We start from the raw sequence: 17,462 nt of genomic DNA on the forward strand, positions 1-17,462 counted from the left end.
TTGTCAAATATTTAATAAATGATTCAAAGAAATTTAATAAGACATATTATTCTCCTTCAGGTAGTAAGGACTTTAAAGATGAATCGAAAGGATTAGAATAGTCTGGATTTTTAATGTTATTAGTAACAGCAATAATGATAAGTGAATAATGATGACAATTCACCATACTGCTGTGAGGACAAAATCACATGCTAATCAGTTGAATTCCACATCAGAATTCTTATTAAAATCCTGATTATCTAAGGATGATGTCAAATTGTATATTGGTGAAATCTGAAGGTTTGTAATTAACTAGTTTGAAAATCACCAAGTTTGAGCATTCATAAAAAGATTATTAAATATTGAAATCCGTCTCTTTTAAAGAAATAGGATATCCATCTTCTTGGGAAATATATGTCAAGTCTAATTCTGCTATTCCATTCCTTATGTTTCCAAGCTCCTAGACTCCATTTAATATATACAAACCATGATTTGTTTACTAAAATAATTTCTGAAATTGTTCAATTTAGAGATTATAATTGGGTGCTGGGAAAATAAACAAAAGCAGTTAAATTTGTTCTTTTCCTATATCCACTGCTATGGTCTATGTTTGGACTTTCATCCTCTCTTTTTAGACTGATAAACCCTCTTAACTTTTACTCCATTTTGTAATAATACCTGTTTACTAGTGTAACAATGTTCTATCACATGCATCTGAACATAAATTTATAGCTGCACATTTCTCCAAAGAAAGCTGAGGAAATGAGTTTCTGGAAGAGGGAAGTGAGCTGGCCATAACTGGCTTTGAGAAACTCGGTTTCATGCCTTGAGGCTGAGCATATTGCACACTGAACAAAATCAGGATTATTTCTAACAAAAATGAGTGGGATACTCTTTGGTGAAAACTTTGTGTCTCCTACACCAAGCAATTCAAAACCTTTTGAAGTTAACATCTTTCTGGGAGAAAATTGAGGCATTCGGGGAAGTGCATGAATTAATTCCCTGTGGTACAATAACTAAAGGGCATGCATTTCTAAGCACCAATGTGCCTTTACTGAATAGTTTTCTGTTTACTTTTCAGCACTCACCAAATTAATAGTATCTGTAAATGGCATTCATTTGCTAAATCGTACCCCAGGGGCCCCAAAGAACTATATGCCAAGTCCCTCAGGTGTCTGCAGGCCTACAGTTGAGCAGCTGTAACAGGCACTAGGGAAGAATATTAAAGAAATTGTAGATACACAGGACTGCCAACTAGTAGTCATCAGACTGTGTCATTATGGAACTCCACACTGTGCTGTGATTGCATTCAGGAGTAGGATGGAGTTCCGGGTTATTACTAGGGCAGTTTCCTGGGAGAGGTAGATGTTAAATTGCCTTCTCAATTTATGGCCAAAATGCAATCTTCTGAACAGAAAGTCCATGGGCCATTTCGAAGAAGGGAAACAGGCGCAAAAATCTTCATCTAAATGTAAGATAGTGCAACCATTGATGAGATAGGAGCAGTACTTTTATCTTCTAGTCCATCATATAATTCTTGTAATGCCCCCCCCCCCCACACACACACATACACACAATGAAAAGAGAAAGGAAATCAGTGTCTTCAAATTCTTGCAAATGAGATCATCACAGCCACTTGAATTGAATGTATGGAACACTGAGTCCAAAAAAAAAAAAAAATTGTTGCAAATTTGCAGAAAGATGATGTTTGTATTTCAAACTTTCTTGGTGAATTAGAGCTGGTGTCCTATTCTAGAAATGTTTGGTGATTGTATTTTTAAAATGTATGCAAATGTGAAAACTCTATGTCAAACTCCTTTTATTTCTCCTTTTTTAAAAAACAGAGAAAAACCCTTTACCACCTGCTTCTTTGTCATTAATAAGGCTTGTGCACTGGGAATTTATTTAATATCACTGCAAAGGAAGTCATTTTAATATCTGTGTTTTTAATTAAGCTGACTTCATTAGAGAAATCTAGAAGTCTACCCCTTTGACAGTGCAAATGTTATGCTGCTTTCTCTCTCTCACTCTCACTTTTCTCAGTCATTCCTATATACTTGCTTGACAATGCTAATTCTCTTTGTGCATTTGGTATGCTATATATTGAACAATGAAACCAGAGATATTTTAAAATTTATTTTGATGACTAATAACTACTGGTAATGACAAATAATCTCCAGTAATAATATAACATACCTTCCCAAAATATGACACTATGTCTTTGCTGCATCTTGACTTTTACTATCCATCACTGCTAACTTTTAGCAAAGTTGGAAGGACCTCTTAAATACAGCTCTGAGTTGACAAAAGGCAGAATTGTATTGGAAATGCATATGAATGGCCTACTTGGACATCATTGCCTCTCAACAAAATTTTCCTTTCCTTCAAAGTGAAGTTTTAAAGTTTTATTTGAATTAATATCCTTTAATTGCCCTGAAAGAACTGCCCTATTTTAAGAGGTCTTTTTTTCCCACCATTAAATTGCTAGATTATTGCCTTTTATGTATTACTTTTATTGTTGAAGACAACTCATTTTAAAGAAAAGTTTATTTCTAGAACTGCTTTATTAGAAAATCTCAACATTGGGACACCTGGGTGGATCAGGTTGAGTGTCTGCCGTTGGCTCAGGTTGTGATCTTTGGGTCCTAGGATCGAGTCCTGCATCATGCTCATCACAGGAAACCTGCTTCTCCCTCTGCCTATGTCTCTGCCTCTCTCTCTCTGTGTCTCTCATGAATAAATAAATAAAATAAAATCTTCAAAAAAATCTCAGCATTAAGTGATTAAAAATTCTGGGAACTAAAGAATTCTCCTTCTAGATGTAATACATGTTAACCTAACTAGGTTCAATATAAAAAATTTGTAAAAGTTAACTCTTTAGATCATATAGTAGTATTTTAAAATTTGTAAAAGCTAACTCTTTAGATCATATAGTAGTATTTTAACAACCATAAATAACAAACAGTATCATGCTGTTTATGGGAAGTGATATATAGCATAGATTTGCATCGAGTGCATTTCATGGGAGTAAATATGATATGGTGTTTAATTGACATGATATGCCACTAATTTCTAATATTGTACAGCTATTTACTTTTCAGGTCTATGAGTAGAATTCAAAGTAGAACAAACGCTTGTGTAATACTTACTACTTGGATTGAGAACATATAATTTATTATTATTTTTTTGAGAACATATAATTTAAAACACAAACATTTGTATGTAAGGTGATTATCAACCATGTGTGGTCTAACCATCTCTAAAAGATTTGTTCTAAGCAACCATTCTAAATTTTAAGGACCTTAAGGATGATGAAGCCCATCAGTAGTGCCCTAGTCTTTTTTGCGCATTCTGCCTGGTATGTTCAGCAGACTTGGACAATCATTCAGACACCAGAGTAACAAAAAGATAAAAACAAAAAGCAAACATCTCCAAGAGGCAGCTGTCATATGGTAAAAAAAATAATTAATTCGTTTATTTAATAAATATTGACCACACAACTAGCTTGTGCAAGGCAAGGGTCTTGAGGATTAAAGAAAGCTTTGTTAGAGGCAGTGATGCATTTGAGATAGAGTTAAGTTGCATAGAGGCAGAGAGAGGTAGATGGGGTGGGGTCATGGGTATCATAGATCATGTCCCAAGGAGCTGTGGCTCCAGCTCTGCAGGTGACTCAATCCTAGTGAAGTTCTAAAAGCTTCATTAGGTTAATGATTAATCTAATGATTAATCTAAAAGATTAATAGAGTAGGATTTTCATTTTAGAAAACTTTGTTAGTCTTACAGATGATGCACTGGGGGTAGGAAAGATGGGTGAACAATAAGGGAGGCAAAAGATCAGTTCGAAGTGTCGTTCATCAAATACCATTTAGACCAGAGGTCCAGCAAAGCTTTGTAAAAGTCCTCAGAGTAACTGTGTTAGACCTCACAGTCCACATGGTCATGGTCATAATTACTCCACTTTGTGCTGTGATGGGAAAGCTGCCTTAGACAATATGTGAACAAATGGCCATGGCTGCATTCCAATAAAACTTTATTTATAAAAACAGTTATCAGGCCAGATTATACTTAAGGGTCATAATTTGCCAACCCCTAATTTAGACTATCAAGTATACATTAAAAAGTTTAAAAATGGATTGTCATATTAAAACTTGCTATTTGTACCTATGTTTATAGCAGCATTATTCACAATAACCAAAGAGTGAAAGCAAGTGTCCATCAATGGGTGAATGGATACACAAAATGTAGTGTACATATACAATGGAATATTATTCAGTCTTAAAAAGGAAGGGGACTGTGGGGCGCCTCAGTGGCATGTGGGTTAAGCCTCTGACTCCTGGTTTCTGCTCAGGTCATGATGTCAGGGTCATGGGATTGAGCCCTGCACCAGGCTCTGCTCTCAACAGTCTGACTGAGATTCTCTCTCTCTCTACCTCTGCCCCTCCTGCTCATACACACACACACACACACACTCTCTCTCTCTAATAAATAAATAAATCTTAAAAAAAAAAACCAAAGGAGATTTTGACATTCTACACCATGAATGACCTTGAAGACATTATGATAAGTGAGATAAGCCAATCACAAAAGGGCAAATTCTGTATGATCCCACTTAAACGAGGTGCCCAGAGAGTCAGGTTCCTGGAGACAGAGAACAGAAGGATGGTTGCCCAGGACTCGAGGAGGGGGAATAGGGAATTATGTTTAATGGGCACAGAGTTTCAGTCTTACAAGATGAAAAAAATCTAGAGATGGATTGTAGTGATGTTTGGACTGTGTGAATATACTTAATGCCTTTACACTGTACACTTAAAAATGGTTAAATGGTGAATTTTATTTTACATGTATTTTACCATCATTTTAAAAATAGTGAATAAAAGGTCAAAAAGCCCCTCACAAAAAGCTCAATTCCAATTCTGTTTTATCATGACTGTTAGGCTAGTTGGCTGCACACATTTATTGCAGGGAATTGAGGGACATCTATTCTCCAACAGTGGTGCAGGTGGATGGCACGGTGGCAAGGTCCTAGGCTCCACCTGTACCAGTTTGGATGTTTTTGACTTCAAGTAACAAAAACCCCGAATCAAACTGACTTGAACAGTATGGAAATTTAGTCTTAGATATTGCAGTAAGTCCAAAGGGAATGCAGTTTATGTGGCTGACTGGTAGTTCAACTATATTCTCAGATCGCATGGTGCAGAACTGCCCGTTCCACTTTTCTGCCATTAGCGAAGTGGGTTTCCTTCTCAGCTTGGTGGCAAAGTGACTGTAGCAGTTCCAGGCACCATAAACAGAAACAACTTCTAGGGGGAAAATAAGGTTGTCTCTTCTAGGACTCCTTAGGAATGAAAACTACCTTCTCCAGTCCCCTGAGTTCATTGGCCAGAACTAGGTCTCATGGCTGATACTGATTCTGTCACCTGTGAAGTGCCCTGGATTCACCTTGCATCAATTCAATGAGGGTTTATTTCTGAATTTTAGGTGTGGGGTCATTTCCTGAGGCAATTGGCTGCCTTGAGCTGAGGAAGATACCTAAACACAACTGGATTTGGTTTGGGAAGGAAGCCAGCATACACGTTAGACAAAAGTAATATATACATACTTATTTTGGAAGGTGGAAATCATCACTTTTAGGGATATGCTATGCATGAAATGTTATGAGAAGGTCTTTGCATTATATTATTTAATCCTGAGGAAAAAGCCATCAGAAGAAATTCGCCTCCCCTTCTTTTAGTAGATGAAGGAAACTGGCTCGCAAGGTTAGAGAACTTGTGCCCCTTTGACTCCAAAACCTCTGCTCTTTATATTCTGTAGCACTATCTTCGAAAATATATAAACAGTTTCATAGCTAAAAAGCAGTAAGTCCTTCCCACAACCATAATTGCCAGGTAGATTTTTTTTCTACCATTTTTAAAGGAAGAGACTGAGAGGTTCAAGGAGTAAGTTCACAAATGCTGCAAGTTCACTCAACTGGTAATTGACAGAGCAAGGATTCAAACCCAGCTTCTCTCACTACAAAGCAGTGTTTCCCAACCTCAATATCCTTGACAATTTGGCCTGGGTAATTCTTTGTTGTGGGGGCTGTCTTCAACATTATAGAATGTGTAGCAGCATCCCTGCCTCCTGCCTACTAGATGCCCAGTAGCACTTCTCCCTCCATTGTAACAACCAAAAATGATATCACCAGATGTGCCTTGAGAGGAGGGAGATATCACACAGGGTGGAGAGCCTCTGGTCTGTATCCATGTCTTTCCACAGTGCTGCTCTTTTTCCTATCCTGAAGCAATTCACAATCTAGTACATGGCAAGGGGTGTATGTAGAGTGTTGTACTAAGAGTCAGCTTGGAACCCAATAGAGCAGAATGGAGTGGTTTTAAAAGCATAGGCTTCCCACCTAGATTGCCTAGATTCAAGATTCAGATTCAACACTTACAAGCCATTCTCCATGGACTAGATATTAATTTTCTGTGCCTCAGTTTCCTCATCTATAAAATGGGAATACTAATAATACTGATTTGGCACAACGTAAGCTCCCTGATCATGGCAAGCTGGACTCTGCTGAGCAGGGTAGAAAGTGAAGAGGAAGAGGCTTCTATTTTGAGCCCACTGCCTGATTTTCATTAGCTCTGCAGGTTGATTTTCATTATACTTGCCCTGTGTCCTGGAGTTTATGTTTCTGGCCTCATTGCAGAATGAATAGCTGTTTTATAATGGTATTTTTTGGGGGGTGGAAATTAAATAAACAACATCTTACCGGATTACACAATTGTAGTGAAAGCTTTTTGCCCTAGTCTGCCCTGAGAGACTCCCAGAAACACAGATATCAGGGTAGGAGATTTTGGCAATTTGCTAGTTTAGGTACTTCCTTTACAGACAGGAGATGACCAACATCGGAGGGATGGGGTTGATCTGTTTAGGGTTGCAAAGCTAGTTTGTGGGAACCCAGGACAGACACTTCGGCTTCTATCAGTTTAGTTTGTTTCTTAGACCTCTCGTCAACATTTTCTTGGATGGAGATCTTTTGTAGATGCATAAGATATACTTGGGAATGATAATGATTGGATCATTTGCGGCCAATAGATATGTTCCATAAGTTAAAAAACAAAATCAAATGAGAACTCTATCTTCAAATGTACAGATTTATTTCTTAATGTTTGGATGTCCAAGAACAAAACTGGTATTTTTTTCCTGAAGTTTATTTTATTATTTTTTCCAGAATAGTCACCGATGTTACAGACTCTAATCTGTTTAAAGAAATAAAGAGCAGGCACTTTCTGAGCTATTAAACCAGGTTTTCCCTAGTCATTCCGTGGTGATAAGTAGAGTAACAGTGTCCACTACTGGCAAATCAGATAATTGCACCATAGTTTGTACTTTGTACAGTTACTGTGTGTAAGGAATATTTTACCTCCACCAGGATGCAATTTCACGTAAGGTTTTTAACACGTATATTCTGAAAGGATACCTCTGTGGTTTAAAAAAAAGTTAGTTTTCTATTATTCCAATAATCAATTAATTATTTGGCTCTATAAATCTAAGAATACAACAGAGTAACCATTTCCATTTTAAGCTAATTGAAGTTTAATATGTTAAGAGAGTAGAAAATATAATTTTATACAAAAAAACTTTGTACTTAATGTTAGCCAATAAGGAAAGCCAATTCTGACTTTATGGTGAACTCTTTTTTTTTTTTTTTGACCATTTCAAGCAATAATTCACGAAAAATATACCCAGATTTACCCTTTTAAGTACATTCATCATAGATTTGGAAGAGGAAAAGAAGACTATTGAAATGGGAGTTTTCCCCCAGTAATTTGTTCAAAATCTTAAAAGGCAATTCAGTTTAAGTCTCTGAAGCACATTTTGTAATTTAAGGACTTAATCTATTTAACTGGACAGTTGGATAAAAGCCTAACGAGAGATGGTTTCTTTTCCAAGATTTCTAGTTTTAGAAAGGCTTCTTGGGTTTCAATGCCAAAGACAGGCAGCAGAGGGCCCAGCAAATTTTACCTATCAGGAGACTTGCAGAAACAGAGGACAAACATTTGCTCCTCTTTTAAATTCCTCCTTAAAATGTGTGCTTGTATACGGTAAAAGCCGGAGGTGGGTTTTTGTTTTTGATTTTTGCTTTTGAAAGAAAAAAATAGGGATCCCTGGGTGGCGCAGCGGTTTAGCGCCTGCCTTTGGCCCAGGGCACGATCCTGGAGACCCGGGATCGAATCCCACGTCAGGCTCCCGGTGCATGGAGCCTGCTTCTCCCTCTGCTTGTGTCTCTGCCTCTCCTTCTGCCTGTGTCTCTGCGCCTCTCTCTCTCTCTCTGTGTGACTATCATAAATAAATAAATAAATAAAAAAATAAAAAAAAAATGAAAGAAAAAAATATTAGGAGCATGAATAAAACAGTTTTATCATGTTGGTATAATTTTGGGAAATAAATAGCAATTTATCTTAATGATAAAAATCTTGCTTGGATAGTTAACAGGTACTGTAGAATTTCAGTATTTATTTGCTTCAAAATTGCATAGCTACAGCTAGAAGAGGAACCACAAGCCCTCAGTGAAAACTATATACATTAATGAAGAATGTTAAATTATATGAAAATGTTGCAGCCTTGTCCCTGTTCTCTCTCTTTTTGCTTTGTGATAAATCCCAGGGTTTTTTTTTAAAGAGTTTATTTATTTATTTAAAAGAGAGAGCACAAGCAGGGGCAGCAGGAGAGAGAGAAGCAGACTCCCTGATGAGCAGGAAGCCTGGACCCGACTGGAGATCATGACCTGAGCCTAAGGCAGACACAACCCACTGAGCCACCCAGGTGCCCTATAAATCCCCCTTTTGGGGATTTGAAGCTGTTAGTCTTTAGGCATCAGAACTAGGCAGGCTAATTATATCAATCTCTGCATGATTTTGCTGCTTTAAGTTCATGAGGCTATTCTTTCTTGACTCTTTGGGTCTCACTTGACTTGCGGGATCAAGCTTTGTCCTCCCCTACATCTTATTGGTGTCGCCCACTGGGAATATCATCTCCCTTGGAACTTTATGATTACCCTATTCTGTTTCCATTTTCTATCTTCCATATCTTCCTACAAGAACATTTTATTTGCAGCTTTTTCTAAGCATTTACTCATTCAACAAATATTTATTGAATTTTACTCTGTGCCAGGGCCTGGGACCAGAGCAATGAACAAAACCTGCTACGAGACCTCTGTTCTCATGGAGGGAGAAAAATCAGGAGTGCTTAAAGACAAAAATCAAAAGGAGCTAACACACTGAAAATAGATTTCTGCAGATAAAGTAAACAGGATGAGATCAAAAGAGTACAGATAGTTACTTAGATTGGATGGACTGGGAAGATCTCTCTCAGGAGGTGATATTGGAGTGAAGATCTGAATGATGGGAAAGGACAGGTTCCACCAAGTATTTCAGATACAAAAGAGCAATTTGTGCCGAAGCCTCAAGCTTTGCATGTTTAAAGAATAGAAAGTAGGCCACTCTCTCTCCCTGTACTGTTTTCCTTTTCACCTTGAAAGGACAGGTGAGCGCAGGGAATACTTTTGTCATTCATCTTCCACTGGAGGATCATGGCTCCATTGAATCTCTGTGCCTCCCCTCCTGTCTCCTTAACCACTGCTTCCCTACAGACTTCCAGAGGAAGAGATGACTTCCTCTTATCTTCCAGACACACTTTGAAACTAGCCCTTTGCACTTTATCTATATGATAGATGCAGTGAAAGCATGCTGCATTGCTGAATTTCTTGCTAGCCAACCCAAGGCATGGATAGATATTTATTCCCTAAAAAGACTTTGATCAAGATCATTCAACATAAGTCCTCTATTTTGCAGGTCCACAAAGGTTATGTGACTTGGACAAGACCATTTTGCCAATTTAAGGAGGAAAAGAACCCAGGAATTCTGCATCCTGCTCCAGAACTCTTTGACTTACCCATTCTGTCTGCTATAATATATCCCTTTGCCACATTCTATTTCTCTCCTCCCACCACCTTTCCCCCTGTTCTCTTGGATCTTGTGGATCTTTTGCTCTCTGACCCTTCCCTTCATATTATTTCCTTCCAAAGCATGCCCGTTCTTTGTTCTGCCTCCATTTGATAGGAACATTTAGACCTACAGGGTTTTTTTTTTCCTATAAGCTAGATGGAATAAGAACAGTAAGGCTACGCACACATCGAATCTTCCTCACGCTGAGACTATTTAAGCTGGAGAGTGCAGTCATACAAAACCAATTGGCATTTGCTGTCTGTGAATCAGAAATTAGGAAGAAGATGGAAGTCTGTGTCTCATTAGTGCATGGCAACAAGATTTTCACAAAGCTTTATTACTCAATATGCAACTCCATCTGCGACTAGTGCTGTATTCAAGGGTCTTATGTTAAGTCCCTGGGGCTTTCTGGGCCTAATTCTTAAGTTCTTCACTCAATCTTACTCAAGGTAGGAGTTGGGATTACAGTCAGGGATAATGTACAGAAAAAAAATGTGCTTTAGCTCTTGGGATCATGGGAAATCATACAAAAATAGAGGATGGACTGAGATTGTTTTGTAGGCTGGCTACAGCTTTCAGCCATTTCTAATGATCATTCCATGAATTTATGTACTCGTGCTCTTAATAACATTAAAGCTATTGCCAACAGGGCTGGAGAAGCCCTGCTTCCAATACTTAGGGAAAAAGAGGCCAAGGGTAGAAAGTCTGTAAAATGCACGGGACTGTACTGAGCAATCATTTGTCTGGAATTACAAAGCATAACATCATAAAAATTAGAAATCAATGAAGAACCTGAAACTCATCAGACTTTATTCATTCATCAAACATTCAATGTTGAATGATGGCCTTACCAAGCTCTTCTGATGTTACAAACAAGCTAGCTCCATGGCATCTCAGCCTTGGCACTGTTGGCATTTTGGGTGGATAACTTGTTCTTGTGGAAGTACTCTACAATGCTCAGTAGCACTTCTGTCCTTTACCTTCTAGATGCTCACAGAACACATCACTTCCAGTTTTGACAATTAAAAATGTCTCCAGACTTTGCCAAATATGCCCCCAGGGGCAAACCTGTCCCAACAGAAAACCACTTCTCCGAGAAGAAGATCTTCAGTATTCTCAGAAAGATAATTCTTATTCATTATTGTGTCCTTTCTAATTCTAGAAAAGAACTTGAGGAAGCTTATGGGGAAAAATATAATTTGGCATATTTGTCAGTTTACTGACTGAAGATTAAATGAAATATTGAGAAATTGAGAGAGAGAAATCTAAGCTGAAGATAGCAATTATATTCAAAGAATGAATTTAACTTTGAGAATCCAAGGGGACACATTTAAAAGGAAAATAAGTTATATAATTTGTGTTGACTGATAAAAGGAAAATATATACTAATTTTATTTGAGTGAGGTTTTCTTTTCTGTCTGGATTATATCCAGAGAAACAGGCCATGATATTATTTTTAGTAAAAATTTTTATTAGAAACTAAATAAATGTTCTTCCTATGTTTTTATCTACTATCAACCCAAGAGATAAGAGCAGAAGGAATCATTGTAAACATTAATTTCATAAAGACATTCTTCACTAGATATTCATCATAACTAATTGTAACAATGCTTGATTAAGAAAAATAATTTCTGGTAAATACACTGTATGCCAATGAGTTTCATTATTCTGCATTCGGCAGAGAGCTGAAAGTGGTCTCTGGAAGGGGATGGTGCTTTATGTCCACAAACAGATTTTGTTTCCAAGACCAAACTGTGAAGTCACAAATGAAAACTTGATGAGTTGCCTATTCTTACAGCCATAGCAACAACAGTCAGTACGTTGCTAGCAGAACCTGTGAAAGGCCCAGCTTCAGGGGCCCCTTGTCTGAAAACCTGTGAAAAGCAATCACAGATCTAAGCTGTGCCATAAATATGAAGGCGGCCTTTCTTACTTTAGAGTTTTTCCTTTTCAAAGAAGAGTGAGTTTATTTTCAAATAGTGTATTAGTTTGCTAGGGCTTCCATAGCACAGTGCCACTGACTGGGTGGCTAAAACCACAGGAAGTAATTATCTCACAGTTCTGAAAGCCAGGAGTCCAATATCAAGTTGTTGGCTGGGTTGATTTCTTTTGAGGCTTCTCCCCTTGGCTTGCAGACAGCACCTTCCTGCTGTGTCCTCACATGGCCCTGCTTCTGTGTGTGCATTTACTGTCTCTCTTTGTGTTAAAATATCCAGTCAGATTGGATTAAGGCCCACACTAAGGGCCTTATTTCAATGTAATCACCACTGTAAAGGCCCTAGTTCCTATAACAGCCACATTCTGAGGTACTGGGGGTTAGGTCTTCAACATATGAATTTTAGAGGAACAGAAGTCAGGCTGTAACAAAGGGCTTGCATGTTAATGTTATTTACATGAGAAGTTATTCTAATATATTCATTATCCCCAATTAATTCCATTAATCCATACAGAGAGATAGATTCAGAGAGAGAGAATTTTATCCACAGTGACGGTGGATTTAAAATATTTTCAAAGCACGTTATTCAGGGCTGAAGCAGACTTTGGAGGTGCTGTGACAAATGTGACTGCCATCCTTTTTAGCGAAAGGAGTCCACAGGTATTTCACAGAGACATGAGTTGTATAAAACAGCTTTCCTTCTGCTGGTGTTCCAGGAACCCCCATCCCACTCCATTTATCTGACCTTTCTGAGCTGATATACTGTTCTATACTCTAGATAAAGAACATGCATTTGCAAACATCTCGTGGAGGGTAGATTGAGGCTTTGGAGCAACTGAGTCAGTCAGGGTTATGGGTGTATTCTCATTCATTCAATCATTTGTTTATTCTCCCAACAAATACTAGGGACAGTCTGCATGTACTAAGTATTGGGGAAACAGTGGTAAACAACATGACTCATTCTGCTCTGGAAAATAGGAGAAATAAGAGAAGAGATCTAAGCCCCCCAAGGATACATCTCTGGTGCTGATTTGGCATGGTAGCCCTAGGTTCTAGGTCCCCTGTAGTAGACATTAATCCATCTCATGGTTTCCACAGTTAAAATGCTCCTGAGCTGCCAACATTTTGCTATCCACAGTTGTCTGCCTCCCATATTTAGAAGGATGATGTGGGTGATTGATGTTCCTGACTTGGGTTCTGGAAACTGTGGTGACTGTATTGTCACTGTGTCAGGGAATGGATATGGCCTGAAGCATGGCCTTAAGGACCCCGGGGGCAAGTGGCAGGATTAGTGCATTCCTTAAAACTCAACTCTTCTCAGTAATCACTACTGGAAGTATCCTAAACAAATATACTGTGAAGTTCTTTTCATTCCTTTGCCACACAAATGCCCATAACCTTCCTGGTTTGGGCATTACAAAGCAGTTTTGATCTGGTCTCAGAAAACTACAGATGCTGTGACCTTGCAGCATACTTGCTCCCTCATCTAGGAAACGGAAGAGAGACTTTCTTTTTAAGGTTATCTCAAGGATTAAAAGAGATGATCTGTATTAAGAGTCTGCTAATGTCTTCACTTGGCACTTAATCAATATTAGGTTATGCAGGTTATTTGAAACCATGGAAAGACCCTTTCAACCACTACCATCTAGCCCTCAAAACTTCCTTCATTGACTACCAATATTTTACTCTTGAGAGATTATACACACTATTTAAAATCTCTTATTAAAAATTAAAACATCTTGGGGTACCTGGGTGACTCTGCCCATTAAAGTGTCCAACTTGACTCAGGTCATGATATCAGGGTTGTGAGATGGAGCTGGTATAAGCTCTGCACTAGGTATGGAGCCTGCTTGGGATTCTCTCTCCCTCTGCCCATAACCACCTCCCAAGTGCACTCTCTTTCTCTTTCTCTCAAAATTAAAAAAAAAAAAAAAAGGAATTAAAGTGTCTTAGCTGAGCAGGGAAAGGAAATACATTGAATGAATTCCCAGATTAACTGACCACAAAAACTATTTGGCAACTAAAAAGCCCTGGGGGGAAAGAGGGACAATTTGTTGGCAGACATCTGTGTGCATTTTGGATTTTGCATATGTATGTGCATGCTGGAGTTGAGGTTGGGGGAAGTTTGGGTATGAAGACCAAGAAGCATCCAGTAGGATGTGAGTGGTCAACTTTACCTGGTCAGTAGGCACTCAGCAATGGGTGTCAGGGGACCCAGGGACTGCTGGATGTAGCCCTGAAGGGGTTGAAAGGAGGATATTTGTTTTTTATCAACTCAGTCACAATTTGCCTATCCCAATTATGAAAAGTGATGAGCTTTCTGTTATCATTTAAACTTCAGCAGGAAATGTTTTATTAAAATGTATTCTTCATAGTTGCCTTTTCTTTTCCTTTCTTTTCTTCTCTTTGATATCAACTTACTGTACCTACAGTTCTATAATGTGCTTTTGTAGCTTTGTGAGTCTAAAACAAAAGCCAGATCTGAGCTTTCTTTGTGACAGTTTAGACATGGAATTACCCAGCCACAGGAGAGTCTGTGGCAGGGGGACATTACATCCTCCCAATCTCCACCCGCAGTCAGAAGACCTGTAATGTAGATAATGGTGTAGAATATGGAGTTACTTGGACTTCCAGAAAATCTCCAGGTGCTGTAATTGTGCTCAAAGCTACCAGCTCATTTGAATGAGTGATTTGTTGTTTTTGTTTTCTTCTAATAATACTTTATTGCAATATAACATACACAAAGTAAAATGCAAATATTTTAGGTGAACAGATCAATGAATTTTGGTAAATGCATACATCCCTATAAGCATTACCCAAATTAAAAGAGAAAATATTTCCAACAACCCAGAAAGTTTCCCTGCCCCTTTCCAGCCAATCCCACTGCAGACAAAGACTCTGATGTCTAAAATTATCAGATTCCACTTTCTCAATGGAGTCACAATTGTACTTGTTTCTATCTACTTTCTTTAACTTCTCAACATGTTTTTTGATGTTTATTCTGTAATTGCTTGTCGTGGTGACTTTTTTTTTTTCTAAAGATTTTATTTATTTATTTGACAGAGAGCACAAGCAGGGAGAGTAGCAGAGAGAGAGGGAGAAGCAGGCTCCCCATGGAGCAGGGAGCCCAATGCGGTCCTTGATCCCAGGACCCTGGGATCATGACCTGAGCCAAAAGCAGATGCTTAACCGACTGAGCCACCCAGGTGCCTGGTATTTTTTTTTTTTAATGTACTAAAATGTATGACTATACCACAGTTTGTTTTCTATTTTTTAATTGTTGGACACTTGTGTTGTTTCCTTCTGTTGTATTTTGAAGAACACAAAATGGATGGATAGATTGAAGAATTAGAGTAAAAAAAAAAAAAAAGATTATTTTAAGAAAGGAAAGCACAAAAAACAAAACAAGTGACCAAAAACAAGACTTAAGGTTGTCACTATGGCTAGTTAGATGGTCCTTTCTTACCCTTGGATTTTAACATCCACTTCACCAAATTTGACCTCAGAAACATCTGATTGGAGTTTTATCGTCTCTCTAAATTTGTCTCTTATGCTAAACACTGAGGCAAAAAATGTCTTGGCCTAGAATTTTGGAGCCTGCTTCTTGCCCTAAGAATTCTTCCCAAGTGCTTTATCTTTTTAAATGTAATTTCCTGTAGCTTTAAAAAAACAAAACAAATACAACAACAACAAAAAAGGAGAGAGCAAAAGTGAAGTGGGTAAAGACAATTGATTGACAACTTTATTTATTAAAAAAAAAATCAAGAGTGCCTCCATGGCACAGTCAGTTAAGTGGCCGACTCTGGTTTCAGCTCAGGTCATGATCTCAGGGCTGTGAGATCGAGGCCCATGCACATTCTACACTGAGCGCAGTCTGTGGGAGGGTTTTCTCTCTCTCTCTTCCCCTCCACTTCCCTGTCAAACAAAGACATCTTTTAAAAATATAAAATAAGACCAAAATCCACTTCATTTTAGACAGATTGCTGGTAGCTTAATTCAGCTCGGCCACTAGATACGTGAGACCCAAGAACCAGTTTGAGAACTGTCCCCATGAAATTCTGTATGACATTTTCTATTTTACATTATAATTTCCTTTTTAAAAGTGGTAAAGAGAGCAGCATGCACCTTTGCAGTGGGTTCAAAATAAGTGTCAGACTGTCTTCCATTAAAGGACTTTGTTTTCCATATGCTAACAAAAATTACAGAGCAAGGCTACAGGTCAGCACATGAAAGAAATATTTTCAAAACGCCTTTGAAAAAAAATGTACCCTAAATGATAATGGAATGTTCTGATCATTTACATAATATTTTAGTATTTAAAATTGATCTCAGAGAGCTTTTAGATATGGTTTTTATGCTTCGGGGCCACCCATCCCCAGAGGTTATTTTGATGAATTTTCTATGTTATTCTCATGGGCAGCAGCCGTGGAGCTCTATTGCACTAAAATTATAAACAAATTTATAATATGAAGTGATATGAAGAATACTGAGGATGCAGTGGGAAGGTTCAGGATGGGCCAACCATCTCCTCCAGTCATTGGACACAGTGATGGGTGCAGACCCACTGCAGATTACCCTGCTCAACTCTGTAGTATACAGTTCTGATCTGAGGGTTTACCATGGCCATCAGCACCCTGTCCAGCTTATCCAGAGGAAAGAAACCTTTCAAAATTATGCAACAGTCAGTCACTGAATCGCTTCTGGGGCCAAGCATGACTCTAGGCTCTGGGGGTACATTGTATGAGCAGTGAACAAAACAGAGAAGACTTAGGGAAGCTGAGACTCTCTCTCATCTTTCAAACATGATGGAGGAGGAGAGAGGTTGGCATCCACTTCAATGTTTTTAAGAAAATTAAGATATATACAGCCTCCTTTTGAGGTCTTGGTGTTTGCAACTAAAGAGAACATCAAAATGTGTATTTTGAAGTGCCAAGGACAGTGAGTATACACTACTATGTCCCTGAAAGGCCTAGAGAAACAATAGGTCTTAAGACTTGGAATGGAGATAGCAGTAAGTATAGGATATAAGGACTTAGGAAGCCAAGCCCAGGAAAGAAGAGAAGACAAGAGTGAAAGGCTTTATTTGAACTCTAGAGACAAGTGGGAAACCACCTGTCACCTTAGTGGTAGTTTTCATGGGTGGGTCAATGTCATTTAAATGGTCGTACTGAAACTAGAGGGATAGCAATACAGGTGGCTTGCATTGTGATAAAGTACTTACAGACTGTCATGTGGGAGAGGGAACAGTATTTCGTTCCAGTGGGCAATACAGAATTGGACTTTGGGCCCAATCCTGAGAAGAGCATTCTAAAATTCAGGGCATCTGAAAACAGAGAGGTGGCTCTTGAGCCGTTGGGTCATAAGTCATTAGAGAGTTCAAATGGAAATCACGACCTCTTGAGGGGATCGTGAGAACGAAATAGGACTAGATGATTGTAAGACCTCTTCTTAGGAAATTCTGAGCAGAAGAGTAAATGGGAATTTAACAAACTAGTCTCTGGAACTCTCTGTGGAAGCAGTTAGTTTTATTTTCCTTCACAGACTCAGAGTGTTTAACA

General features: G+C 38.4%; 1 protein-coding gene across 9 annotated transcripts in view; it reads left to right on the plus strand.

Moving 5' to 3' along the window:
* Positions 1–17,462, plus strand: part of FGF14 (fibroblast growth factor 14) — a 614,603-nt gene that overhangs the window by 401,325 nt on the left and 195,816 nt on the right. The window lies entirely within an intron of this gene.

Source organism: Canis aureus, chromosome 17 (assembly GCF_053574225.1).
Source record: "Canis aureus isolate CA01 chromosome 17, VMU_Caureus_v.1.0, whole genome shotgun sequence".
NCBI lineage: Eukaryota > Metazoa > Chordata > Mammalia > Carnivora > Canidae > Canis > Canis aureus.